This window comes from Triticum aestivum, chromosome 4B (assembly GCF_018294505.1).
Source record: "Triticum aestivum cultivar Chinese Spring chromosome 4B, IWGSC CS RefSeq v2.1, whole genome shotgun sequence".
NCBI classification, from domain to species: Eukaryota; Viridiplantae; Streptophyta; class Magnoliopsida; order Poales; family Poaceae; genus Triticum; species Triticum aestivum.
In genome coordinates, this window is record NC_057804.1 from 259,529,433 (window position 1) to 259,557,317 (window position 27,885).

Below are 27,885 nucleotides of genomic sequence, written 5' to 3' on the forward strand. Positions count from 1 at the left end.
GAGAAGACCTCCCTCCCCGGCTATAGCCCAAAGAGGCCGGTGATGATGGTGCCGGGGAGGGAAGTGAAGGACAGAAGACGAGGCGGCATGTCACCGGTCCGAGGCTAAGGCATCCACGCCATCATACTCCGACCTGGCCCTCCACCACTCGCCACCTTCGCCTCCCCTTGTTTTCTCTCCATCACCGCCGCTCCCGGGAAGCGCCAAGACTCCAGTCCAACACCCCCTCCGAAGAGACGGCGAGCAGCCAAGACGGCCAAGGGGCGAGAGGCGCGCCACTCCCCTCCATGGAGGGCATGAAGGCACACCCCTCGTCAACATCAACACCAGTACCAAGGAGAAGGATCGTACTAGGATTTCCAACGGTCCCGAGCGTTTCACCTTGGACCTAGACCAAGCTCACTCCCCGAACGCCAGCACCCTTGCTCGGCATCATCAACCCAAAGCTAAAGTTTGGGGGCCAGCTGTCGGCATCCTGGATTCAGGGTATCCAGCCCTGCCTGCCTGTGGCCCGCCACGTGACCCCATTGACGGCCTGGTATGGCCCAGCATCAACGCCAACACCACAAGACCCTCGCGAGGCGGATGACGCCAAGACCCCCGAAGGAAGTGGCCTCCTCAGGAGGGCTCCTGAGGAGCGGAGAGTTCTATGCAAGTTATCTCATGAGGCTTGGCTGACGTGAGCCATGACGATCAAGGCCAGGCGAGCGCCAGGCAGGTGCAGAGCGTAGGTTTCCTATTTGGTGCAAGGGAGGCAAGCCATAGGCACGAAGTCCCGAGGAATCAGCCAAAGGTTTCCATTCTGGTGCAACAAGACCAAGACCGCCAGGACCGCAGGATGGAGGTCATCACCGAGCCCACCGCAGCGTCATGACTAGAGGCTTTTCGCAGGCGAAGACTACTTTTGTCAGGATAGACTGTACTACATGTCCCCTTTCAAGTCCTGCCAATATGGCTTCCCGCTCATATTTGGGAAGAGGACCAAGGCCACTATATATAGGACTTAGCCACAACCATAGAAGGGGACCGAGATCAAAGCAAGTAGAGAACCACACCAGCTCAAGAACACCTCACCTCCTGAGGCTTGTTCATCCACTATACTAGTTCATCCATAGCCCCTCGAGGCAATCCACCACACCACACTGGATTAGGGTATTACACCACAACGGTGGCCCGAACAAGTATAAATCGCTGTGTCTTTGTGTCTCTTTGAGCTCGACGTGCTAGGCCTAGGAGGATCACGAGTAGGCAGGCTGGGCAGGTTGAGATCTCCGCACGCACCCCAGAGTTCGAACCTCTCAAGGGTTGCCGGATCCCTAAATCCGACATTTGGCGCGCTAAGTAGGGGTGCGTCGGAATCTTCTTCCTCGACCTCTACATCGTGCCACTGGAGGGCACTCCTCCGTTGGCCCCGTCGACGCGCGTTCCCGGAGAAGCGTCGGGGCTGCACTGCTTCACCCCCTCCCTGCGGCAGGTGTAGTGGTTGCCCAAGTTTCGACCGGAGATGCCGCCGCGCTATGACGGCGCGACAGATCCAGCCCCCTTTCTTTGGGCATACGAGGAGGAAGTTTGGGCGGCTGGCGGAGATGACAAGGTGAAGGCCAACTGGTTCGCCATGGCCCTTCTAGGCACACCACGCGCCTGGTTGGTCAACCTGTCGGCATCTTCCGTGGCCTCCTGGGAGAAGCTGCACGACCTCTTCCTCACCCACTACGCGGCTCCGGCACCCCCGGTCGTCGCAGCTCTCTTAGGTGGCTCACAGGCGCCACCCTCCGACCACCACATCAAGCAGTTCTACCGGCAGGCAGGCAACACTCAGGCGGTCTCGGGGGCTCCCCCGGGCGGGGCGGCGCCCCAAGCTGACCTCGCGTTTGGCCCCGAGGATCGCCCCGCCGCCACGACGGGAGCAGGCGCTCTCCTGATGCTCTGCACCCCCACCATTTGCCACGTGGCGATCACTAGGACCCTCGTCGACGGCGGAGCCGGCCTCAACATGCTCTCCCCGGAGGCGTTCGGCCTGCTCCATGTGCCACCCAGCTGGCTCTGCCCCTCCAAGCCTTTCTCCGGGGTCGGCGACGGCTCCACCAGGCCCCTGGGGCAGATCCATCTCCCTGTCACCTTCGGGACCCGTGACAACTACCGCACCGAGCTCATCGGCTTCGACATCGCCAAGATCGACCTGCCGTACAATGCTATTTTGGGATACCTAGCCTTGGCCCAGTTTATGGCTGCGACCCACCCCGCGTACAACCTCATGAAGATGCCCGGCAGCAACGGTGTCCTCACGGTGGTGGGGGACACCAAAGGCACGCTGCAGGCCCTCAAGCTCGCCTTCAAGACAGCCGCGGCCACGCTACCCGGCGAAAAGAAGGACCAGAAAGCCCTAGAAGCAGCACCTGCCAAGAAGAAGCAGTTGTTCTCCCAAGACCGAGTCGAGACAAAGCAAGTGCTGGTCGGTGAGGATGGGACGACCAGCGCCACCTTCACCATAGGGGCTGGACTCCCTCAGGATCAAGAGGAGGCATTGATCAACTTTTTGTGAGCCAACAAGGATGTATTCGCTTGGGAACCCAAACACCTGGCGGGGTTCCCAAGGGGGATAATCGATCACCACCTAAGGGTATGCCCAAATGTGCGGCCAGTGAAGCAGAAGGCTCGCCGCCAGTACACTGAGAAGCAGGCCTCCATCGTCCAGGAAACCCGAAAGCTACAAGCCGCAGGGGTCATTAGAGAGGCACGGTGCCCTGAGTGGCTGGCGAACCCCGTCATCATCCCCAAGAAAGGAGGAAAGGAGATCATGTGTGTCGACTTCACCAACCTCAACAAGGCCTGCCCGCAAGATCCCTTCCTGCTCCCTCGCATCGACCAGATCATTGACTCCACCACCGAGTGCTGCTTCCTAGATGCCTTCTTCGGCTACCACCAGATCAAGATGACCGTGGAGGATGTGGAGAAGACAGCATTCCTCACCCCCTGCAGGGTGTACTGCTAACACCGAAGCAACCGAAGCAACCTTCCGGAAGTTGATGCACATCGCCCTGGGTTCGTATCTCGGGAGGAACGCAGAGGCTTACGTTGATGATATAGTGGTGAAGTCTCAGGAGGCCAGGACTCTGATAGAAGATCTGGAGGAGATGTTCGCCAGCCTGCGCATGGATCTTCGGCTTAACCCCGAGAAGTGTGGGTTCAGGGTCCCTTCCGGCAAGCTGCTGGGCCTCTTGGTGTCACATAGAGGGATCGAGGCTAACCCAGAGAAGGTCAAGGCGATAGAGGATATGAACCCCCCCACAGACCCTGAAGGAGATGCAGAAGCTGGTTGGCTGCGTAACCTCACTTGGTTGCTTCATTTCCAAGCTAGGGGAGCACGCCCTCCCGTTTTTCAAGTTGATGAAAAGGAAGGAGCCATTTGAGTGGACCCCCGAGGCAGACGCAGCCTTCCAGGACCTCAAGAAATATCTGACCAGTCCGCCCATGATGGTGGCACCGCACCCTCTCGAACCCTTGGTGCTCTATCTAGAAGCAACCCCTCACTCAGCCAGCACCATCCTGGTGGTGCTAAGGAAGGAGCGCCTAATCAAGAGGCTGCAGCAGGATGTACAAACCGGCAAGCAAGGCGCAGCACCCCCAGGGCGAGGCGTCTGAAGTCTCGGCCGGCGCAGTGATTGGCATTCCTCCGGAAGCCACGATTGACCCTGTGGCTTCCAAGGCTCCGGAGGACGGGCCTCATGAGGCTGTAAGGGACCTGTGCCTTCATGAAGAACAAGATTCAGCTGATGCTTCCCCCCTCGTCGAGCACCCTATCTACTTCGTCAGCACAGTACTGAGGGAGGCCCGGGCACGCTAGCCCATGCCACAAAAGCTCTTGCTCGCACTTCTAGTCGCCTCCAGGAAACTGCGCCACTACTTTCAAGGCCACCCCATCAAAGTTGTATCAGCGTACCCGCTGGAGAGGGTGCTCCAGAGCTCGAACGCAGCCGGGCGAGTTGCCGAATGGAACATTGAGCTTCAAGCATTCCATCTTGAGTTTAGTACCACCAGGGTCATCAAGGGTGCGGCCCTCACGGACTTCGTGGCCGAGTGGACAGACGCTCCAGACCATGAGGTAGGCGAGGACTGCTCCCTCCTGCTAGGAGATGAAGAGCCGGACGGATGGATCATGTACTTAACGGGGCGTTTGCTCGACAAGGCACAGGGGCGGGGGCCATCCTCATCTCACCCACCAAGGACAAGCTTTGTTATGTAGTACAACTCTGCTATCAGCGGGGCGAGAAGGTCTCCAACAACATCGCAGAATTCGAAGGCTTGCTCGCCAGACTCAGGGCCATGGCCGCGCTGGGAGTAAAGCGTCTCACCATCAAGGGAGACTCTCAGCTTCTCATCAATTTCTCCAACAAGGAGTACACGCCTAAGGACGAGCACATGGAGGCGTACCTAGAGGAAGTGCGCAAAATGGAGAAGTGGTTCATGGGCGTGGAGCTGCAGCATGTGCCGTGCGGGACGAACAAGGAAGCATACGACATCGCCAAAAGAGCCTCTCGCAGGCTCCCTCAGGAGCCAGGGGTGTTTGAGGAGCGGATCTTCAAGCCATCTGCGACCCCGCACATCATGACTCTAGCACGACCTCAGGAGGACTTGTCACAGGCACCCGAAACAGGCATTCCAGCCTGTGGTCACCCCTCAGGAGCCCGCCTACTGCTCGCACTCGAGCCTCGGGAGGGGTGCTAGACCGAAGAGTTCAAGGCGTACTTGCTTCAAGGGACCCTGCCAGAGAAGTAGGAAGATGCTGAGCACATGGCCCGTCAGGCCACCATGTACTGCATCAAGGATGGTGAGTTATATCGCAGGAGGCCCAATGACGTTTCATTGCGGTGCAACTCCAGGGAACAGGGGCTCGAGCTGCTGACGGACATACATGGTGGGGACTGCGGGCACCACTCCTCGTCGCGCACTCTGGTGGGCAAGGCGTTCCGCAGGGGCTTCTACTAGCCCACCGCGCTCAATGACGCTACAGAGCTGGTGCGCTCTTGTGAAGCATGTCAGTTTCACGCCAAGCAGATCCATCAGCCCGCGCAGGGCCTCCAGACGATACCGCTCACATGGCCGTTTGCGGTCTGGGGGCTGGACATCTTGGGACCGTTCCCTCGGGCGCTAGGGGGCTACCGATACCTATACGTCGCCATCGACAAGTTCACCAAATGGGTGGAGGTAGAAGCCGTGCGCACCATCCCAGCTGGCTCAGCCGTCAAGTTCATCAAGGGGATCGTGAGCCGATTTGGGGTCCCCAATCGCATCATTGCCGACAACGGCTCGCAGTTCACCAGAAACCTTTTCAAAACATATTGTGCTAACCTTGGAATGCAGATCTGCTACGCCTCAGTAGCACACCCACGGAGCAATGGACGGGCTGAGAGGGCCAATACGGAAGTCCTAAGGCGCCTCAAGACTGCACCTTCAAGAAGAAGCTCGAGGCCTGCAGCAGGGGCTGGCTCGACGAGCTGTAGTCCGTGATGTGGTCCATCCGCACCACTGCGACCAAGCCAATAGGAGAAACGCCGTTCTTTCTCATCTACGGAGCAGAAGCGGTTCTCCCTCATGAGGTCAAGCATCGCTCCACGCGGGTCCTGGTGTTCGATGAAACGCAGCAGGATGCCACGCGGAGGATGGATCTCATGCTGTGGGAGGAACGTTGCCGTCAAGCTTCACTCCGAGCAGCGAGGTACCAGCAGGTGCTCCGGCGGTACCACTGCCACAGCGTCCGCTCCAGGATGTTAGAGGTGGGCGATCTCATCCTGAGGCGGGTGCTCTCCAGGGAGGGGCTACATAAGCTCTCTCACATGTGGGAGGGCTCGTTTAGGATTGCCCGTGTCTCTAGGCCTGGCGTCGCGCGCCTGGAGACACAGGACGGGGTCCCCTGTAACGCCCCGGTTTTGATGCGCCAGGTGTCTACCAGTTATTCGCCGTCGTTTCCATGTCATTTGCTTGCGTGTTGCATTTTATCATGTCATCATGTGCATTTCATTTTGCATACGTGTTCGTCTCATGCATCCGAGCATTTTCCCCGTTGTCCATTTTGCAATCTGGCGCTCCTATGTCCTCCGGCGTTCCCGTCTTCTCTGTTTTCATGTGCGGGTGTTAAACTTTCTCCGAATGGCCCGAGGCTTGCCAAGTGGCCTTGATATACCACCGGTAGACCGCCTGTCACGTTTCGTGCCATTTGGAGGTCATTTGGTACTCCAACGGTTAACCGGGTAACCGTAAAGCCCCTTGTCTTTGCAGCCCAACACCTCTCCAAAGTGGACCAAAATCCATCTAACTCCCCTCCATGCTCTCGGTCGTTCGATCACGATCGCGTGGCCGAAAACCGCTCCTCATTTGGACTCTCCTAGCTCCCTCTACCTATAAAACTAGCCCCCTCCCCCGAATTTCCGGATCCCCAAACCCTAGCCCGCTCCTCCTCCGCCGCCGGACACGTCCGGGCGAGCCGGACACGTCCGCCCCGTCGCCCGCGTCCAATCAGGAACTGCCACGTGGCCTCCCGCCGTCGTCCCCGCCGCCGGCCCGCGCGGCCCGCTGCAGGCCCGCGGGGCCCATGCGCCGCCGCCGCCCGGTCCGTGCCGCGCCCGCCGCCGGCCCATCCCCGTCGCCTTCGCCGACCCCGCCGCCGCCGGGCTCCGCTCGCCCCGGCCGGACCGCGCCTCGCCGGCGACCGTCGCCGCCGGCCGCCCGGCCGGCCCCGGATCCCCGCCGCCTCCGCGCGCGCTTCGCGCCGCCGCCGCGCCCTCCTGCCCCGTCGCGTCGGACGCCGCCCCGCGCCGCCATGGGAGCTCGCCGGAGCAGCTCCCTCGCGCGCCGGCCCGCGCCGGTGAGTGCCTGCGCCCGGCCGTGCCTCCCCTCGCTCCGGCCGCGCCTCCCCGGCCTCCCTGTGCCCCGTGCCTCGCCGGCCCCTTCTCCTTCCTCAACTCCGGCGACGAGCTCCGGCCGTCCTCGGGAATCGCGCCAGATCCCAGATTTGCACATTTTCATGCCATGTTCATTGCGTCGTATCTTTACATCCGTAGCTCCGTTTCGTGCGTGTAATATGTCAAATTGTTCGTCTCGACGAGTATATCATTTCATTACATTGCATCATATTCATTTGAGGTCATCTTGATGCCTGAATCATCATTGTAAGAGTGCTTCATGATGTTTTTTGCTGTCTGTTATCAAAACGAGCTCTTTTGTCATTTTTGCCATGATTGATGTGTGCATCCTATGAGGTTGATGTCTTCATGTGTTTTGATCTATGCCATGTCTTCTTTACAGTGGTGCTTACCATGTATTTTTGTGATCAATGTGGTGACTAGCACAAGCATGCAAACTAGGCATCGTGATATTGCTGATTTTAGTCTCTGTTCTGTTGTTATTTTGATGCCATATAAACTTGATGTTACAGAGAGATCCATGCATATTTTGAGATACTTCAGTAAGGGTGTTTTGAACAATAGGTTATTGTCTATCCATTCATGCCCTTGGTTGCAATTATGAAGTAGTCTAGCATGTCGTTTGAGTGCTCTACTTTTGCTTCAAAATGTTTCCTGGCAGATTGTTTACATGTTATTCGATTTGGCCAAGGTTGCTATAGTTGATCCTTGCATGCTATGGACTTGTTCTTGCCTTGGTTTGTTACACAAACATGTCTTCTTGATGATTCTATGCTTATCTTGTCATGCAATGAATTGTGGTGAGTGAATCGAGCTTGTTAAGTAGGGTTCATGATGTCGCTGTTTTGCTAGGCTGAATCTGTTATTTCGTGATGCTATATAAACATGTTGCTACTAATCATTCTATGCATAATCTGGAGATGTTCTATAAACATGTTTTGATCTACATGTCATGTTCTATCCATCCATGCCCCTGGTTGCATTTATAGGTTGCTGTAGCTTGTTGTAATCTTGCTCTAAAGTTGCTTCATAATGTTGTTGTCAGCCTGTTAACATTAAGTTCAGTTGTTACCATGTGTTTTGCTAGTGATCCATGTACCCTATGACCTTGTTATTGCCATGCTTAGCTTCACAAATATGTCTTCTTACTGTTGGTTGCCTTGTCATGCCATGTATTTCTTTGTAGTGAGTTGCACAAGCTCATCTACATGCCTTCATAATTTTGTTTCTGCCATGTTTGAATCTGTAATATAACTTGCTATGTTTACGTGGGTGCCATCATATTTTTCTGATCCTTTTTGGCTTATGGTCAGTAAAGGACTTTTGATCTATGCTTTTCATAGATTCATGCCATGCCTTTGTTTGCCATGATAAGTTCCCGTAACATGTAGTTTGATAGCTCTGAACATTGCATCGTGATGTTATTTTCTGCAAAGTCTGAAATTGTTGTTACTTGCAATCTTACCATGTGTGTTTGAGCATGTTCTAGTGATTTCTGGAGATAGCTCAGTGTTCATGTTTTGTAATGCTTTACCTGTACATCATTCCCATGCCTTTTGTTATCATGTTGGGGTGCTGTAGCATGTTGTTCTGATGCTTGCAATATGCCTAGTTGCTGTTTTGGACAGCTTGTCCTTTAAACTTGTATAGTGTGCATGTGTTGAACCGTTGCTCCGTTTTGAGTGTGCTTTATATGAAACTTGCTTAGAATTGCATGTAGTTTCACATTATCATGTTGCATCCTTGTTTTGGTGTGTTTGCTTGATGTTTGGGTGCATTTTGCATCTATGCCATGTTTAACTTGTTTTGCTCATATCTTCTAGGCCGTAGCTCCGAACTAATTGAACTTTATATGTAACTTGACTAGAATCTCGTGTAGATCATCTTTGTGCATCTTAACTTGATGTTTAACTACTTGAACATAAGGTTTATTCAGATCTGGACCAATTTTGAAATATGCATATGAGGACTTACCGGAATTATTATATGTTGTTTCCGGCCTCATTTAAACTTGCCTTGATGTGTTGCTCTTGTTTGCATCATCTCTTGCCATGAGTAGCTTCATCTAGATTTGTCATGCATCATGCTTGTTGTGCATCATGCCTTGTTCATGTGTGGTGTGTTTATTATGTCGTGTGCTTCTTCTTGTTAGTTCCTATTTCGTTGCGATCGTGAGGATTCGTTCGTCTACGGTTGGTTCGGCTTCATCCGTTCATCTTCTTCATGGACTCGTTCTTCTTCCTTGCGGGATTTCAGGCAAGATGACCGCTACCCTGGATCTCACTACTATCATTGCTATGCTAGTTGCTTCGTTCTATCGCTATGCTGCGTTACCGATCTGTTGCTCTTCAAGCCATCCCAAATTGCCATGAACCTCTAACCTTTGACACCTTTCCTATGCAAACCGTTGTTTGGCTATGTTACCGCTTTTGCTCAGCCCCTCTTATAGCGTTGCTAGTTGCAGGTGAAGTTGAAGATTTCTCCATGGTGGACAGGATTTTGGATGGGATATCACAATATCTCTTATATTATTAATGCATCTATATACTTGGTAAAGGGTGGAAGACTTGGCCTTTTGCCTAGTGTTTTGTTCCACTCTTGCCGCCCTAGTTTCCGTCATACCGGTGTTATGTTCCCGGATTTTGCGTTCCTTACGTGGTCGGGTGATTTGTGGGACCCCCTTGATAGTTCACTTTGAATAAAACTCCTCCAGCAAGGCCCAACCTTGGTTTTACCATTTTCCTCACCACCACCTACCCTTTCCCTTGGGTCGGCCAACCCAGGGGTCATCTTTATTTTAGCCCCCCCGGGCCAGTGCTTGTCTAAGTGTTGGTCCGAACTACAGCCCTTTGCAGCGCCCCCTCAGGGAAACTTGAGGTCTGGTTTTAGTTGTACGGATTGCTCATCCGGTGTTGCCCTGAGAATGAGATATGTGCAGCTCCTATCGGGATTGTCGGTGCATCGGGCGGTCTTGCTGGTCTTGTTTTACCATTGTCGAAATGTCTTGTAAACCGGGATTCCGAGTCTGATCGGGTCTTCCTGGGAGAAGGTCTATTCCTTCGTTGATCGCGAGAGCTTGTCATGGGCTAAGTTGGGACACCCCTGCAGGGTATAATCTTTCGAAAGTTGTGCCTGCGGTTATAGGCAGATGGGAATTTGTTAATGTCCGGTTGTAGATAACTTGACACCAGATCTGAATTAAAACGCATCAACCGCGTGTGTAGCCGTGATGGTCTCTTCTCGGCGGAGTCCGGGAAGTGAACACGGTTTCTGGGTTATGTTTGACGTAAGTAGGAGTTCAGGATCACTTCTTGATCATTACTAGTTGACGACCGTTCTGCTTGCTCTGTTCTCGCTCTTATTTGTGTATGTTAGCCACCATATATGCTTAGTCGCTGCTGCAACCTCACCACTTTACCCTTTCCTTTCCTTTTAAGCTTTGCTAGTCTTGATACCCATGGTAATGGGATTGCTGAGTCCTCGTGGCTCACAGATTACTACAACAACAGTTGCAGGTACAGGTTTTGCGATGATCATGACGCGAGAGTGATGCTTGCTTGCGTTGAGTTCTTCTGCTTCTTCGATCAGGGGATAGGTTCCAGGTCGGCAGCCTGGGCTAGCAGGGTGGATGTTGTTTGAGCTTCTGTTTGTGTTTCATCCGTAGTCGGCTGTTGATCTTATGTATTGTGATGTTGTATTCGAGTGGCATTGTATGCCTTATGTATGTACCCCCATCTATTATGTAATGTTGATGTAATGATATCCACCTTGCAAAAGTGTTTCAATATGCGGGTCTATCCTTGGTGGGACCTTCGATTTCCTTTTGGATAGGGTCGCATATTGGGCGTGACATCTCCATCCAGAACACCTGGAACATCCAGCACCTCCAAAAGTTCTACCCCTGAAGAAAGGCTCCATCCTGTGAAGCAAGGCTCTAGCCTGTGAAGGTCTCCGCTTGTGACACTCTCAAGTAATAATGAGTGGGGCTGTACACGCCCCGGAGTCTCCTGAGAGTCGCCCTGGGGCCTCACGGGGGCTCCCTCCCACGTCCTAGTGGCAGCACTTAGCTCCGCCCTGGTGAGAAGACTAGATTAGGTGCCGGACGCGGCTGTTCATTTGCTTTCTGAAGTTGCTTGCAGTTTTTAGTAGTCTTTCAATGGATTTGGTATTCTCGAACGCTGGTTCCTCGAGTTGTGTTTTCTCCTAAGTTGTTTTGGTCTAAGGACGTGAGGAAGGTGGCAGTCGCCTGCCACTTCTCCTCATGCTCCTCGCACGTGGGGCTACGTAGGTGTGTGCGCCCAGGGCTTGCCTTTGCGCGCACACACCGCGTCGAACCCCGTTGTTCCAGCTTCATCCTCGCGAGGAGCCCTCGATCGAGTCCACTGGCGCCAGCACCCCTCATGTCCATGCCCCCCGGGTAGAATGACATGGTCCATCAGGTCAAAGCTAACCTATGGCAGGGGGCTCGCGTAAGGGGGAGCAAGTCGCTCGACAAATTTTCTCTTCCTTCAAAGGACAGCTCTGCCCTGCCGCGGCTCCTGAGGACGCAAGGTGTACCTCCTGAGGGCACAGGGCGTATCTCCTGGGGGCTCTGTCAAGCACCTAAGGTCAGGTTCTCATGAGGTAGAGGACGACTGCACATACTTGTCGATTTGGGTTCCGACAGACCCTTGAGGTTCGAACTCTGGGGTGCGCACGAAGATCCTTCCCTACCAACTCGCGTCTCGATGGCTCGCAAGGAATCTAAGCTAGAAAGAAGAACACACAAGGGACACGAGGTTTATACTGGTTCAGGCCACCATTGTGGTGTAATACCCTACTCAAGTGTGTGGTGTGGTGGATTGCCTCAAGGGCTGATGATGAACAGTACAAAGGGAGAACAGCCTCGCGAGGGGCTGTTCTTGAGCTAGTGCGATGAACTACTTGGGTGAGTTCAATCGCTTCTCTCTCTCTATCCCTTTCTGATCGATCCGTTCGTCCCTTCCCTTCTACTGTGGAGGCTAGTCCTATTTATAGAGGGAGGCCCTGGGCCTCTTCCCAAATAATGAGCGGGAAGGGCGCCAACAATTGGCCATTTCGAAGGGGAACATCTAGTACACTTATCCTGACTAAAGTTGGTCTTCGACTGCCAAAGACTCTAGCGGTGACGCCGTCCTGGGCTCCATGATGACCTCCATCCTGCCGTTCTGCTGGTCTTGGTCTTGTTGCACCGAAACGGTAACCTTTGCCTGATGCCTTGGCTTGTGCTTGCCCCCTTTGCACCGAAGGGGAAACAAGGACACTGCACAGGCCGGCGCCCGCCTGGCACCCGCCTGGTCTCAATCGTCATGGCTTGCGTCATGGGCTCCTCGCGAGATGCCCTGCCTTGATCTCTCCGCCTCCTCACGAGCCTACCTAATGAGGCCGCTCCTGAGGAAGCTTCATGTCGTCCACCCCGCGAGGCTTAGCCCCTCGCGAGGGTCTTGAGCTTGAGCTGATGAAGCTGGGCTGCACTAGGCCCCCACTTGAGCCACGCCGCAGGCCGCACGCAGGCAAGTCTGGGGACCCTCGTTCCCAGAACGCCGACAGTAGCCCCCGGGCCCAAGGCGCGCCCGGACTTGGCTTAGCAGAGAAGCGAAGGGGCAAGTGTGAAGCGCCGCGGGCCCCAATAGCATGTGGCCTTGGGCGCCGCGTGGCGATTGATTGGACGTGGGTGTCTCCGCTTCCCCACGATGCCTCGGCAACCGCATGACTTGACAAGTCCCTGCATGCAAAAACGGGTCATGATTACCTGCGATCGTGGGGGCCGACGGTTGGCCTTCTCCGGCTATAAGTACGGGACTGCGTGAGCCCCTTCAGTCCATTCCTTCCTGGTACTCCCTTTCTTCTTCTTCCTCGCCCTTGCTCCACCTTACGCCAATGGCGCCTATCCACCGGTTTTCTGCAGAAGAGAAAGGAAAGGCCCCCCGAGAGGGTCCCGACCCGCTTCCGCCAAAGAAACGGCTAGTCCTTTGCCGCCGAGATGAAGGTGCTCGGCAGGAGGCGTCGAGGCCCTGGTACGAGCGACCGCCGCCTGGGTTTCCGCTGCCCTTGTATGCCCGAATCGAGGGCCCTAGAGAAGAAGGCGTCAAGCGACACCGACAGTGCCGCCGCCGATGCCGGCGGGTTACGGCGGTGCGCGTCGTTCCTCCTGGAGTCCACGCCGAGGGCTCCTCTCGCGAGCTTGTGCTTCACACCGCCATGCCTCCTCGATCTTGGATTCGCCTTCCTCCCTCCTTTGCCTTTGAGATCCCGCCGAGGGGGCCTCGGGAGCTCTGGTTGCAGCACGCCAACTTCAACACTCCCGCGACCGGGGCGGAGGTCGAGGTCGTCGCCCCGGGCAAGGTCTTCCTGACCTGCGGCTGGGGCGAGATCGCCCGGGTCTGTCGGACAGGGGGCGCCCTCATAATCCATCTCGAATACGATGGCGCCTCCTTGCTGTTCTTCAAGGTCTTCGACGCGGAAGGACGCCGGCTGGAATGTTTCCCTGAGAAAGGCGGCCGGGGCATCATCGTGGCGAGGACCAGTCCTGCCAACCGCTTCCCCAGCAGCTCCTCGGGTGGCAGCGGAGGAGCCAGAGGGTCCAGCGACTCCGCCGAGCTTCACACGACTCTGGAGACAAGCGACGACAGCTACGAGCCCCCAAGCTCGCGTCACGCCCAGAGCAGGGCGGGCGCTTCAGACCGCCGGTGCTGCTGATCTGGATGGGGTTGGCGCTGGCGCCTGATGGCCCACTGTTGATGATGGCGTCTCCTGCGGAGGTGCGCGCAGTTAACGCTCCTTAGGATTAGCACCTTTTGTTCCCTGCAAGGAATTGATATGACACCCCATGCGGGTATGTAGGGCGCCTGCCATATCTTTTGTGAATATTATTATCCTCATTATGAATTGATGCGAGATGCTTGTCCTGTCCCGGCTCAGCTCCCCCTTTCTTTCCTCACGAGGGCTCAGTGCTCTATGCCGAAAGGTCCTGGTCCCCAGGCAAGCTTCAGCCATCGCTGGTATGCCAGGTCGCGATGTCATGGTCAAGGCCAGGAGGTGAGCGGCCCAAGGTCCAGTAAGAGCCCCTGAGTCGCGATGCTCAGGAGGTCCCATTTAGCGCTCAAGCAGCCTCCTCTAGGCAAGAAAGGTAGGCAACGTTGCCGTGACAGAGCTGCAGTAGGCGGGGGTTTAGCACAGAGTCGATTTAGTTTTTGCATGACTTATCTTGTAGGTTGGGGGTAGTTTTCGACGGGGTGTCGGGCCCACATGGCGGCAGCTGAGGTGTTGCTGGGTTAGGTCCTCATGAGCTTCTTCCCTCTTCCCCACACTTTCGTTAATGCTCTACGTCCTCAGGTCCCACCCCTCGAGCGAGCTCAGCCGCCGCTTGTATGACAGGTCGCGATGCCGTGGGTCAAGGCCAGGGGGTGAGGGCTGGAGAGCCAGTAAGAGCCCATGAGTCGCGATGCTCAGGCGCCCCCCTTTTAACATGCAAGCGGATCGTGCCAGAGAGAGGGAGAGAGAGCTCGCGATGTCCCAGCGCTACTCCTGGAGCGGGCCCTGTGTATCAATCACGAGGGGGAAACAAGGTCTATAGTTACAGTTGCCAGCCAACCATTTGTCGCTCCGAGGGAGTGATTGGGGCACTGAGGGCCTGGTGAGGTGGCGCCTTGCGGGGCTGCCGTGGCCAGAGCTTGGCCACTCAGATTTATCGGTGTTGCAGGGACGGACCCGTACGCAAGTGCCGTGCCAGAGTGAGCGGCTCCAAAGGAAGGTGTCAATCTAGCAGGCAATTAAGTCAAGCAGGTTAAGCATGAAGAAGCAAATTCATTTAGATAGATGCAGAAAAGGCAAATGCTACTGGGTCAGGCCCGAGCAGCTTGGGGATAATGTAGCCCGAGGGGCGCCCCCAACAAGGTAGGTAAAGAGCATAAGCAAAACGGATACATGCCGCAGGGACGGACCCACGCGACCTGGGAATGATGCAGCCCTATGGGCGCTCCCAGCTGAAAATGGAACTTTGAAAGATGTCACTTGATACTGTTGAAGACGAAGGAATGTTGAAGTAGCGGACGACGCGTGGTGAGGAAGCCGACCCTCACGAGCTCTCGGGACCTGGAGCCTCGGGAGGCTCCGGGGGTACATGTGGATCTTCGAGGGCCATCTCCATCTCCACCAGGACCATGCGATGCCTGACCTCTTGAGCCTCCAGAATGCTCCTCAGCAGGCGCTGATGAGCAGCGGCCGCGTTCGGCAGGCTGAAAGGCATGCAAACATAGCTGTGAGTTGGACCCTCACAACGCCCCATGCGCGAAGGCCCGAGGCGCTCCTGAGACGCGGCTCGGTTGAGCCCTGGCACGTCAATGCAGACGTGCAGCCCACCATCCTTGCCTGGATGTGGGGCTACGGCGGGCAAGCGGCGGCTGCCACGCATGACTCTTGACTCCTGTAGCTCCTGAATGTTTCTCGCGATGAACTCCTGAGGGTTTGGCCCTCCTTGCCTCATACCTTCTAGAGGGAAATGTTCTTTGAAGCACGCCTCCAAGTGGTGCCCGAGCGCCTCCCTCGTGAGCTTGGCAAAGTCGGTGGCTCTCCAAGAAAGAGCCCCCGAGCCCTACCCGAGGAGGGCGCCGGGCATGCCTTCCTATGCGACAGAGGGTGGTGCCCCTTGAACGGGCGCGGATCCTGACGCAACGCCTCTGGAGGTGCCTGCCTCCTGAGGGTTTGGGCCAGGTGATGCCTTCTTCTTCTTAGGGACTGCTTCGGGGAGGCTCCCGCTCCTGTGATCTGGGTCTTCGACTACCGCGGCTTGGAAAGCACGCTCAAGAGAACACACTACATCCCTTTCCCCACAGGGGGCTGTGATGATTCCACCGCTTCCTGGCATCTTGAGGACGTTGTAGCCATGGTGAGTCACTGCCATGAACTTGGCCAGGGCTGGGTACCCGAGGATGGCATTGTATGGAAGATGAATGTAGGCGACGTCGAAGTCAATGAGCTCGGTGCGGCAGTTGTTGCGCTGCCCAAAGGTGACTGGAAGGCGAACCTGCCCTATCGGAACAGTGGAACCATCAGTGACTCCTGAGAAAGGCTTGGTCGGCTGAAGCTAATCATATGGCACTTGGAGATTGTTGAATATCTTGACGGACAGGACGTTGAGTCCTGTTCCACCATCGATGAGGGTCCTAGTGACTTGCACATTGCTGATGACTGGGGAACAAAGCATCGGGAGGAATCTGGCCATTGCTGCGTACTTGAGCTAATCAGTTGAGCTGAACGTGATAGCGCACGCAGACCACCTGAGAGGGCGTGGGGCCTCAAGCTTGGGGAGGACTGCATTCACCTCGCGAGCAAACTTCTTGAAGATGCGCTATGAGGCTGCGGCCTGGGCGCCACCCAGGATGCAAGCGATTGCGCGAGGCTCCTGGAAGCCCCCATACCCCTCGTCCTGATGTTGGTCTTCATTCCTCCTTGGCGGTGGTGGCAGAGGAGGGAGGCCTACGTTGCCGTGCGGGCGATCCTCACAAGGCTGGTCCTGCCAACGGTCCTCGCAAGGTCGGTCACACCACCCTTGGCGAGGGCCACGGTCTTCCCATCATCCTCCACCTCTTCCTCCTCCTCGGCCATAGCCCCGGTCGTTGCGCTCGGGGCGTCGGCCGATACGCCCATCTCGCACGGCCCTAAGCTCTTGGGATTCGTTGGTGTTGTGGGTGTGGAGGGCGTGGTACACGCAGTACCGGCTACCCTTGGATGACTCAGGCTGATCCCTGCCTCGCTTGGTGTCTAGCTCTGCCGCAAGCACAGCAGCTCCCTTACGCTTCACGTCCTTGACCTTGGGCTTCTTCTCTTCTGGATCGGCAGCCGGAAGCTCGAGGAGGGAGAGACGCCCTTCCTCAGCCCTGGCACACTTGGTTGCCAAGTTTAACAGCTCCAAGGATGTGCACAGGTCTTCATGGATTGCTAGCTCCTCATTCATCTTGATGTCACGCACGCCATTGGAGAAGGCTGAGATGATGGCTTCCTCAGTCACCCTTGGGATCTTGAGGCAAGCGTTGTTGAAGCGCTGGATGTACTTCTGCATGGTCTCTCCTGGTTGTTGCTTGATGTGGCGCAGGTCGCTCATGGCCAGGGGCCGGTCGCCAGTGCCTTGGAAGTTGGCGATGAATCGGGTGCGCATCTCGTCCTAGGAGGAGATCGTGCCAGGAGCCAGGTTCAGGAGCCAGGTGCGGGCACCATCCTTGAGCATCATGGGAAACCAATTCGCCATGACCTTTTCGTCCCTGTTGGCGGCTTCGATGCCCAGCTCATAGAGCTGCAGGAACTCCACAGGGTCTGCAGTGTCGTCGTAGCGAGGAGGCAGGTCAGGCTTGAACTTGCCTGGCCATGTGACGCTACGCAGCTCGGCGGTGAAGGCGCGGCAGCCTGCAGTGGCCACCGGAGCTCTCGACTGATGCGGGGTCTACTCCTGGAAATCCACACGCGCTGCCGCTTGGAGCAGCGCGGGGTCTTGACATGGTGGCGCAGGGATGCGGTCATGGCGCACCGGTGCTGGGAGCACGCGGGCACCTTCTTGGGGATGAGGGATTTCTTGGCAGCTCCTTTCTTGTTGCGCAGGCACCGGACGCGGTGGGTCTCGCCCTGGGGCCGCGCGCCTTGGAGCCAGGGCGCCTTCTTGGGGAGGAGGTGGCGGAGGCACCTCTTGATCCACGCCTCCTGCGCAGGATGGAGGGCGAGGCAGCGAGAGAGAGGGCATAGGAGATCCCCCTGCAGCGCTGACGAGCTCGGTGATGCAGGCGAGCCAGTCCTCGTAGAGGTCGTGGACGGGACGGTAGTGCAGGAGCTCACGCGCCAGGAGCAGCGCAGCGTGCGCATCCATGGGGGCGCGACGGGCGTGGGATGATGAACCGGCTAGAGTCAGGGACGGGGTGGCGGTGCGGCCTTCCCGCCGCACCGATGGATGCAGGGACGAGGCCTGCTGCTCGTTCCCCGTCGGGCTGGTGGCAGCGTTGGCGGCAAGCGATGGGGAACAACGGGGGCGTCCGCTGACAGGAGCCGTCTGGGTGACTCGAGCGGCGAGAGCAGCCCGACGCTCAGCGCGAGCTCGGCGAGCGTCAGACATGGATACGACGGAGGATCACACGCGGACAGTGGAAGAAAGATTCCGGCGCACCCCTACCTAGCGCGCCAAATGTCGGATTTCGGGTCCGGCAGACCCTTGAGGTTCGAACTCTGGGGTGCGCACGAAGATCTTTCCCCTACCAACTCGCGTCTCGATGGCTCACAAGGAATCTAAGCTAGAAAGAAGAACACACAAGGGACACGAGGTTTATACTGGTTCAGGCCACCATTGTGGTGTAATACCCTACTCCAGTGTGTGGTGTGGTGGATTGCCTCAAGGGCTGATGATGAACAGTACAAAGGGAGAACAGCCTCGCGAGGGGCTGTTCTTGAGCTGGTGCGATGAACTGCTTGGGTAAGTTCAATCGCTTCTCTCTCTCTCTCTCTCTCTCTCTCTCTCTCTCTTTCTGATCGATCCGTTCGTCCCTTCCCTTCTACTGTGGAGGATAGTCCTATTTATAGAGGGAGGCCCTGGGCCTCTTCCCAAATAATGAGCGGGAAGGGCGCCAACAATTTGCCATTTCAAAGGGGAACATCTAGTACACTTATCCTTACTAAAGTTGGTCTTCGACTGCCAAAGACTCTGGCGGTGACGCCGTCCTGGGCTCCACGATGACCTCCATCCTGCCGTTTTGCTGGTCTTGGTCTTGTTGCACCGAAACGGTAACCTTTGCCTGATGCCTTGGGATGTGCTTGCCCCCTTTGCACCGAAGGGGAAACAAGGACAGTGCACAGGCCGGCGCCCGCCTGGCGCCCGCCTGGTCTCGATCGTCATGGCTTGCGTCACGGGCTCCTCGCAAGATGCCCTGCCTTGATCTCTCCGCCTCCTCACGAACCTGCCTGATGAGGCCGCTCCTGAGGAAGCTTCCTGTCGTCCGCCCCGCGAGGCTTAGTCCCTCGTGAGGGTCTTGAGCTTGAGCTATTGAAGCTGGGCTGCACTGGGCCCCCACTTGAGCCACGCCGCAGGCTGCAGGCAGGCAAGTCTGGGGACCCCCGTTCCCAGAACGTCGACAATACCAAGCTAAGCCTACCTACCTTAACCCGCTCAAATTACAAACACTACAACACAGCATCAAGACGGCAACTATAACATAAAATGGCATAGCAGCAACTGTTCATTACACGCCCCCGTAGGGTACATTCTTGTTTTTTCGGATTGCAGGAGAAAGGAAAAGCTAAACAAAGAGGGTCCGAAGGCATACAAGCTTGGCACCAGTGTCGCATCCTCAAGCAGCGCCTCAAGGTAGCCCGGCGCTCCACCAGTTCTTCCATAGGAGATCTGGGGCCACCAGCCTTGAGTACAAGTTCGCCGGCCCCCAGCTTCACGTTGGGCTCCTCTCCAACTTCACGGGAGCGCTGCGGCGGGAATAACCACCTGCGTCCTCGACACGAGCACGACGACGCGGAGGCCGATCGTGGTAACCGCTGCTCGAGCTCTTGTCTGAGGAAGAGCTGCCATCACGGGAGGAGGAGCACGCGTCGCCAAGGCCAAGCTCGCCGTCGCCACCATCATCGTCGTTGCTGTCCTCCAGGAAGCACCCCACGCGGCGGCTGTCCCCCTTGAACACCCTCACATAGAGGGTCGCCAGGCCATCGTACTTGAAGTGCAGGGTGCACCTTCCGCCCAGGCCATGTGCATGGGCGAAGGTCTGCCAGCCGCGGGCCAGCACCACGCTGCCAGAGGCGAAGACCTCGGTACCAACCCACGAAGCTCTGCTGTAGCACCCGTCAGCCTGCAGCCAGAGGCCATTAAGCCCTAAAGAAGGAAGCTCGCCGGAGAAGAAGCATGGGAGCCGGAGCGAGGTGCTAGCCGGGCTCTCCGACCACACCATGAACTCGGGGAGCACCTCCAGTGAGGAAAAGTGCGGCCGAGGTGGGTGCACGATCATGGTACGCCTCCGTTCATCATGGGGGCTGCTCCGAAGTCGTTGGCCCCCGCTGCGAGAAGAGGTGCCATCGCGGGCGCCAAGAGCAACGCTGCCTCTAGGGGGGCACGCGCCCGTGCCCCCTGGATGCTGCCGGAGGGACCGCAGGGTGCTTGCGGGTACGGCTGTAGCCCCTCTTGGGAGGAGGGGAGGTTGGCCCCTCCTTGGAGGCCTTCCCCTTCTCAGTCGCTGAAAACCTCTTCAGCGATGCCATGGGAGCAACACGGAGAGGAGAGAAGCAGGCGGGAGCAATAAGAAAGAAAGATGACGGGCGGCACTGCCCCTCCATCACATTTATAGCCAAGGGAGGCCAACCTCTGGCCTCCACGACCTCGCGCCATCATGACCTTCTGCATGCCGCATTGACCAGTTAAGTTGAGTAGTTGCCGAGGCAGTGTAGGGAAGCGGAGTCGCCCACGTCCAATCAATTGCCACGCGTTATCAAGGCCGCAGGCGGTTAGGGCCCACGGCACTCTGCACTTGCCCTTTGGCTTCCCCTGGAAGCCAAGTCCGAGCGCGCCTTGGGCCCGGGGGCTACTGTCGGTGTCCTAGATTCGGGAGCTATCTAGCCCTGCCTGCCTGCAGCCCGCCCCATGACCCCATCGACGGCCTGGTACGGCCCAGCTTTAGCACCAACACCGCAAGACCCTCGCGAGGGGCCAAGCCTCGCGAGGCGGATGACGCCAAGACCCCCGAAGGAAGTGGCCTCCTCAAGAGGGCTCCTGAGGGACGGAGAGTTCTATGCAAGTTATCTCATGAGGCTCGGCTGACGTGAGCCGTGACGATCAAGGCCAGGCGGGTGCAGAGCGCAGGTTTCCTCTTTGGTGCAAGGGAGGCAAGCCACAGGCTTGGAGTCCTGAGGAATCAGCCAAAGCTTTCCATTCTGGTGCAACAAGACCAAGACCACCAGGACGGCAGGACGGAGGTCATCACCGAGCCCACCACAGCGTCATGACCAGAGCTTTTCACAGGCGAAGACTACTTTTGTCAGGATAGACTGTACTACTTGTCCCCTTTCAAATCTCGCCGTTGTGGAATCCCTTCCCGCTCATATTTGGGAAGAGGACCAAGGCCACTATATATAGGACTTAGCCACCACCATAGAAGGGGAACGAGATCAGAGCAAGTAGAGAACCACACCAGCTCAAGAACACCTCACCTCATGAGGCTTGTTCATCCACTGTACTAGTTCATCCATAGCCCCTCGAGGTAATCCACCACACCACACTGGATTAGGGTATTACACCACAACGATGGACCGAACCACTATAAATCTTTGTGTCTTTGTGTCTCTTTGAGCTCGACGCGCTAGTCCTAGGAGGATCACGAGTAGGCAGGCTGGGCAGGTTGAGATCTCCGCACGCACCCCCAGAGTTCGAACCTCTCAAGGGTTGCCGGGTCCCTAAATCCGACACCAGCCCCAGGCTCTCCCTTCCAGCATATCCAAGACAGAATGAGGCGGAGGAGAAGAGAAGTGCAGATGAATGCCTCCACTCCTCCCCTACTCCTCCTTTTATAGGCAAGCTGGGGCTAGGGGCTGGCTTCGCAACGGGTGACCACCACCCTCCTCCACCAATTCAAGGAAGTCGGGCCCTCGCCATTATGCTCTCCCACACCCTGCGCCTCTGTTACCTACCCCGTGCGATGCATGCGGAGTACGTGGCTAAGGATAAGGGTGTGGTGGGAAGAGTGAATTGGTAGTTTCTACCCCATGCATTAAAGTCATTCACGGGCTATTACTGGAGCGGCCCTAGCACTATTGGCTTTGCACAACGCACGGGGAAACCAGAAATTGGCCCGAAATCAAGGCTAATGAATAAGCAAAGAAGATCTCAGAAGATCAGTGAGGGAGTCCTGGACTAAGGGGTCCTCCGGCGTCCAGTCTAACTGATGTGGGCCGGACTGATGGGACATCAAGATACAAGGAAGAAGAGCATTTCCCATGTCCGGTGGGGACTCCCGTATACATGGATGACAAGTTTAGGTGTCTGGATATACTATTTCCTTTCTGTTAAACCGACTTTGTACAACCCTAAGCTCCTCCGGTATCTATATAAACCGGAGGGTTTAGACCGAAGACAGGATCATAAATTTGATAGGCTGGCCAATCTAGGGTTTAGCCATTACTATCTCGAGGTAGATCAACTCTTGTAACTCATATACTTATCAAATATAATCAAGAAGGAGTACGGTTTTACCTCCATTAATAGGGCCCAAACCTGGGTAAACACTGTGTCCCTTTTATCATTGTTACCATCGATTTTCAGACATACAGCTTGGGCCCCCCTACCCGAGATCCACCGGTTTTGACACCGACATTGGTGCTTTCATTGAGAGCTCCGTTGTATCGTCGACAGAAGGATTGATGGCTCGCCTCTTCATCAACGATGACGCTGCGTCCAGGGAAACCTTTCTCCCTGGATAGGTCTTTGTGTTCGGCGACTTCGTGCTTCGCGGCAACTCGACCGGCCACCTTGAGCAGGTCGATAGTTATGCCCTCGGCCACCAGATCAGGTTTGGAAACCTGAACTACATTGCTGATATCCGAGGAGATCCGATTTTTGAGGGGTTCACGGCCTCGGTCGCCGCCCCTTGCTCCCATGAAGGAAGCTCTTCGGAACCGCTCTCAGATCCCATTCAGGGGTCAAAACTCATGCCCGCCTCAGTCTTAGATCCATAGCAGGTCCTATCATCTGAAGACAAGGGGATCAGCCCCATCGGACTCTTTTCTATCATGGAACTTCCGACCGGAGACCTAGACGCGATCTTGGACTCGCCTTTGGATGACAACTCCAAACTCTTGAAGTCTGCGTTGATCAGGCCCGATCAGGTGTCTGTCGCCGAACCTAGCCCGGCAGATCCGCAGATTCATGCCCAGCTTTCACCCTTAGACGAAGCACTAGGCTTAATGCGATCCCTCACCATTACCGAAACCTTGCCTCCGAACTGCACCCAGGGTGGGCTAGAGGCAGAGAGCAGGGAATTTTATGACCCGCCCACCACCCACTTAATAGCCACTGTCGAGGATTTAACCAACATGCTGGACTACGTGTCCGAAGACATCGACGGTATGGACGACGATGCCGATACTAAATCAGGCCAAGCCCCACCCATCATGGGGCGTTGGACAGCCACTTCAACCTATGACATATACATGGTGGACACTCCTGATAAAAAGGACAATGAGGATAATCACAAACCCGATGAGGACAAGCCCATCAATAAACCACCAAAGTACCGACATCAGCGGCATCGCTCACGATCTCGTCAAGCGAAGGATAGTAATACCAGCACTAGAGATAATGAGACCCTAGATAGTGCTGAAGATCCCGAACACTCCGTCGAGCCCACATCCGAACACGATGAGAGGGGGGAGGGTCAGTATAGCCCCAAACACGCTGATCACGAAGATTCGGAAGACAACAATTATATGCCAGTCTCCGAAGAGGATGTTAGCCTCGGTGACGAAGACTTTATCGTCCCAGAGGAACCCCTCGAGCAAGAACGCTTCAAGCAACAGCTCATCACCACAGCGCGGAGCCTGAAAAAAGAAACAGGAGTAGCTCAAAGCTGAACAGGACATGCTCAATGAAAGGTGGACCAGGGTCCTGGCCGCCGAGGAGTACGGCCACGAGCGACCTACAAAAAGTTACCCCAAGGGCAAGCTGCTACCACAATTCGATGATGGAGTCCTTGAGCCAATATGGTCGAAATATAATCAGGCAGATCAACCAGACTGACCACCACGTGGACGGGATAAAGCGGCATATCAAGCCGAACACCAGCCTGCAACCCCTCACCGAAGAGGCAAGGAGACAGCAGCGCCGGGCTACACATATGACTTGCAATGGGACCTGGCCAATATAGCCGGTCAGACTATATCGATCTATGGATCAAGAGGCCACGCCCCGGCACGAGATAACGGCTATGAAGCCTGGCAGGATGAACACTACAATATTCGGGATCAGCACTGAACTCTGATGTCATCCGATCTCCGTCGTGATGTCGCACGATACAGGGGTGCCGCACACCCTATGTGGTTTATCGATGAGGTAATGCAACACCAGTTTCCGGAAGGGTTTAAACCCACGAATATCGAGCAGTATGATGGAACGACGGATCCGGTCGTCTGGATTGGAGACTTTCTTCTCCACATTCATATGGCTCGTGGAGATGACCTCCATGCCATTAAATATCTTCCTCTAAAGCTGAAAGGGCCAGCACGGCACTGGTTGAACACCCTCCCAAAGAACTCCATTGGAACCTGGGAAGACTTGGAAGATGCCTTTCGAGCCAAGTTTCAGGGCACTTATGTCCGACCACCGAATGCGGATGACTTGAGTCACATAATCCAACAAGCAGGCGAATCAGCTCGCAAGCTTTGGAATCGGTTCCTAATTAAAAAGAACCAGATCATGGACTGTCCGAACGTCGAAGCCTTAGCGGCCTTCAAACACAGCATTTGGGATGAATGGCTCGCCTGACACCTCGGGCAGGAGAAAACGAAGACCATGGCAGCCTTAACTGCACTTATGACCCATTTCTATGCGGGTGAAGATAGCTAGTTGGCTCGTAGAAGCAACAGCTCGGGTGACCCCGGCACTTCTGAGGCCAGGGATGGCAATGGTAAAACACGTCACAATAAAAACAAACGTTGTAGTAATAATGACGACACAGATGATACGGCAGTCGATGCCAGATTCAGTGGTTCTAAATCTGGTTAGCAGAAGAAACCTTTCAAAGGCAATAGGGACGGTCCATCCAGCTTGGATAAAATCCTTGAGAGGCCCTATTAGATTCATGGCACACCCGATAAGCCTACTAACCACACCAATAGGAACTGTTGGGTTTTCAAATAGGCCGGTAAGATAAATATCGAACACAAGGGAAAGGGACCTCAAGTGAGGACAATGATGAGCCCCGTCAGCCGAACACCGAGGGCCAAAAGCAGTTTCCCCCCAAGGTGAAAATAGTGAACATGATCTATGTCACTCACACTCCCAAAAGGGAGCGCAAGCGCGCACTAAGGGATGTCTATGCCGTAGAGCCTGTCACCCCAAAGTTCAACCCATGATCAGCTTGTCCGATCACTTTTGATCGCAGGGATCACCCAACAAGTATCCGTCACAGGGGTTTGGCCGCCCTAGTACTCGATCCAATTCTCGACGGATACCATCACTAGAGTCATTATGAACGGGGGCAGCAGTCTCAACTTGATTTATCAAGACAATGTCCGCAAGATGGGCATTGACCCATCAAGAATCGAGCCTAGACACTACCTTTAAAGGCGTGATACCCGGCATGGAGGCCCGTTGTACGGGCTCACTAACACTGGAGGTAGTATTCGGCTCCCCAGGCAACTTCCGCAGTGAGGAACTAATCTTTGACATCGTCCCTTTTCGTGGTGGTTATCACGCACTACTTGAACGAACTGCTTTCGCCCGCTTTAATGCAGTCTTGCACTATGCTTACTTGAAGCTAAAAATGCACGGACCTCGCAGCGTCATTACAGTCAATGGAAATATGGAGCGCTCCGCCGTACTGAAGAGCACTGCGACCCTTGCAGCCAAAGTGTATGGCGGCCTTATCAAGCCGAACAATTCGTCGGGCAATAAAGCCAATGACGTCTCTAAACGAGTTCGGTCCACTCATCATTGCGATAAATCGACGGATCCGGGCCTCGATTAGTAGTTCAGCCTCCGCCGACTGCCCCATAAGGTTGTGGCTTACGTACCGCGCGTACATAACTACACACTCGAAATACCTTGGGCAGCATTAGAGGCACACTACAGAAAAAGTCCATAGTACGGCTTGACCCTATTCGGACTGCATACACCTTTTTTTTCTCACTTAGGTTCATTAAGAGACCTACTTTGTTGTATGGTCGCCTCAGGGAGCCTTTCAAGGCTAGCGTTTCCCATCTTTATGGCCAACCATCAAATATTCCTATCAAAGGACTTGTTACTAAGGAGAAATAGCGCAGACGTGCGGCAGGGCATCACTAGAGTCTTTGAACCATTACTTTCAGGCCCTGTGTTAAAATTTCCCTTATGTAATTTTTTTATTTAGGCATGTAATATGACATTAATATTAATGGCATCATTTGTCGAAACATGCCTCGACGTATTGATAAGGATATAAAGGAAACAGATGATCACCACCTTTGCGTTGGGTTCTTATATTATCTCGTCATATGTATTCCCTCTTTGCTTTCAATTGACATACGCACTTCAGCACGGCCTTCATGCCAGGGGCTGTATTCGGTCACACAAACTCTCAAAGTCCGAACACCTTTAGGGAACTCTTCGACGTCCCGGATATTGCACTATATGCATTGGATCCGAATCATGTCTTTGGTCTATAGTTGGGTTGCCCGGCTCCTTTATTAGCCACGTTATGTTCCGCAAGTTCAGCTAAGGTAGTAAAGGGAGAACTACTGCGATTGTATTTTTGGTTCATCCGGTTAAGTACCTCAATAGAGAAAGCCAAAAACTGACTGTCATGATACGCGAGAACGGGTCAGCGATTCGGTGACTCAGTGTTATACTACAAATGATTCGTGATTCATGCCGTGTTATACGAGGGGCTGGCTTCGGCCAACCATGTTGCCAACCGTGTTATACGGAAGGCCAACCGCGTCGTACTCCGCATCACCGTTCATGCAACAGGGGCTAGTACTTAGCCCCACCAATGGACTCTTATGGCTAAGTGAAAGTAATAAAGCCGCATAGTCTAATTGCCTAGTTCACCTTGCAAGAGGCCTCCTATATTGGACCAAGAGGTTGGATAAAATGCGGACATGCGTTCCCGAACACCCCTGTAATATTTACATGGGGGCAGAAGCCGACGATTGGTAAACTTTCAGACTTATAAAACAAACAGCCAAACAGGAGGATAAACTAACAAAACAATAAAGCGCAAGCATAAATATTTCAGATTGTGAGTTTATTACATGGTTCCTACAAACCGGACTGCACTACTCAAATATCATATCCTTTGAGCATTGACCCAATACAATGCGGGGCCCCTCGAGGACCTCATTGAAGTACTTATCCGGCCTCCGGTGATCCTTGCCTTCAGGCGGCCCTGCGGTAGCAATTTTGGTGGCCTTCATCTTCGCCCATTGCACCTTGACGCGGGTGAAGGCCATCCGGAGACCTTCTATGTAGGCCGACCGCTTTATGGCGTCGATCCGAGGATGCGCATCGACCAGCCGCTTCACGAGTCCGAAGTAGCTGTTGGGTATGGGCTCGGCTGGCCAAAGACGGACTATTACATCCTTCATGGCCAATCCGGCCACCTTGTGCAGCTCGGTCAGCTGCTTCAGCTGATTGCTGAGGGGTTCCGGATGCTCTAGCGCAAGGTATTGCGACCAGAACAACTTCTCCGTTGAGCTCCCCTCGTTGGCTCGGAAGAATTCTGCGGCGTCAACGACACTCCTCGGCAGTTCTGCAAATGCGCCTGGAGAACTCCAAATTCGGGTCAGCAGAATGTATCTCTTACTTGTAAATTTACTCTACAAAAGAAAGGTGAAAGGATCGAGAAGAGGTGTCTAGAGGGGGGGTGATTAGACACTAAGTGAGAAAAGTTGCAGTTTTTAATTTCTTTAAGTTTAAGTGGAGTTTTGGCACAAGTTTAACAATCACAATACATATCAAGCAAGTATGCAAAGAGTATATGAGCAGCGGAAAGTAAAGCATGCAACTTGCAAGAACGTAAAGGGATGGGATTGGACTGTGCAAACGCAATTGGAGACACGGATGTTTTTGTCGTGGTTCCGATAGGTGGTGCTATCGTACATCCACGTTGATGGAGACTTCAACCCACGAAGGGTAACGGCTGCGCGAGTCCACGGAGGGCTCCACCCACGAAGGGTCCACGAAGAAGCAACCTTGTCTATCCCACCATGGCCGTCGCCCACGAAG